This window comes from Galeopterus variegatus, unplaced genomic scaffold (assembly GCF_000696425.1).
Source record: "Galeopterus variegatus unplaced genomic scaffold, G_variegatus-3.0.2 Scaffold2205, whole genome shotgun sequence".
Lineage (NCBI taxonomy): Eukaryota > Metazoa > Chordata > Mammalia > Dermoptera > Cynocephalidae > Galeopterus > Galeopterus variegatus.
In genome coordinates, this window is record NW_007728316.1 from 26,882 (window position 1) to 28,250 (window position 1,369).

Sequence of the window (1,369 nt, forward strand, 5' to 3'; positions counted from 1 at the left end):
CTGCACATAGTGACTTCCTTCCAAAAGCTGCAGTAGGGAAAGTGGGAAAGAAGGGGAAAAAAGTAACTTTACAGTAGAGAAACCTGATAAAAAAATGCCTCTCTCAAGTGGTCAAGGTCAACATCAACAGTGATGACTCATGCTGATGATATGCACCCTTGATGTGATGTGGTGAGAATGAAGCCACCTCTGTGGATTCTCTCCCCAAATCCAAGTTTAATCATGAAGAAAACATCAGACAAATTCCAATTGAGGTTCCCTTTACAAAATGGTTGACCAGTCTTCTCCAAAACTTTTTAAAAACGGGAAAGTCTGAAAAAGTGTCTCAGGCATGATATGAGGCCACAATGAAATAAGGTGTGGATAGAGACTAAGAATATCTGAGTAAGTCTGAACTTCAGACAATAATAATGTATCAATATTGCTTCATTCATATAAGAAATGTGCCATGCTAAGGTAAGATGTTAATAATAGTAGAAACTAGGTATAGGGTATATAAGAACTCTCTTTACTATCTTGGCAATTTGTCTGACTATCTAAAATAAAAAGTTTATTATAAAAAAGTTTGTTATAAAGAAGAACAAAACTCTTATTCCCTTTTCCTTCATCCTGTCTCCCTGTCAGAGAAGGAGAGAAGAGGGAATACAGAATAATAAGAGGGAAGGACAGAGCATGGCTCCATCTCCACTGTGGGTTTCTAAGGCTGGGCAAGAGCTGGAGCTGTGGGATGAAGAGAAGCTTTAAGCTGACTGAAACGTTAAGTCTTAATTTTGATTGGAATAGAATTGTTCAGTATCTAATAATGCAACTGTTAATGTCTGAAAAGCAAACAAAGAACCACAAGAAATGGCTATGGAACCTTTGTGAGATATAATTCAGGGAGAAAAAAAGGGTTATTTGAAAGAGGGGATTTGAAAGCTACTTTATGAGACAAATAATATCGTTTCTTGATGGTACTCTACAAATCCAGCTAGTTCAATAACCTTAAGTAAAATATCTGCTTGGTAAATGAGTGCATCCACACACAAACAGGTTTCAGTTTTATGTGCTGTTTGTATATCCCACCCTCCTTAAAATCATCACCAGTATTTGTCTGCATTTGTATATTTGCTTATGGCCTCCTGTCTGGAAACTGGAAACCTTCACAGAGGTTTTGTTTGAGGTGAGGGATGGGAGACGGCAGACGGTTGGAAGGGATGGCAAGACATTTCCTCTCCATTTAGTTCCTTGGATTGGATTGATCCCCTGTGGAAAGAGAGGAAGGGCTCGGGCCGGCCCGGTGGCGCACTGCTACAGTGCACCGCTTGTGAGCGTGGCGGCGCTCCCACCAAGGGTTCGGATCCCACATACAGACCGGTTCCCGCTCACT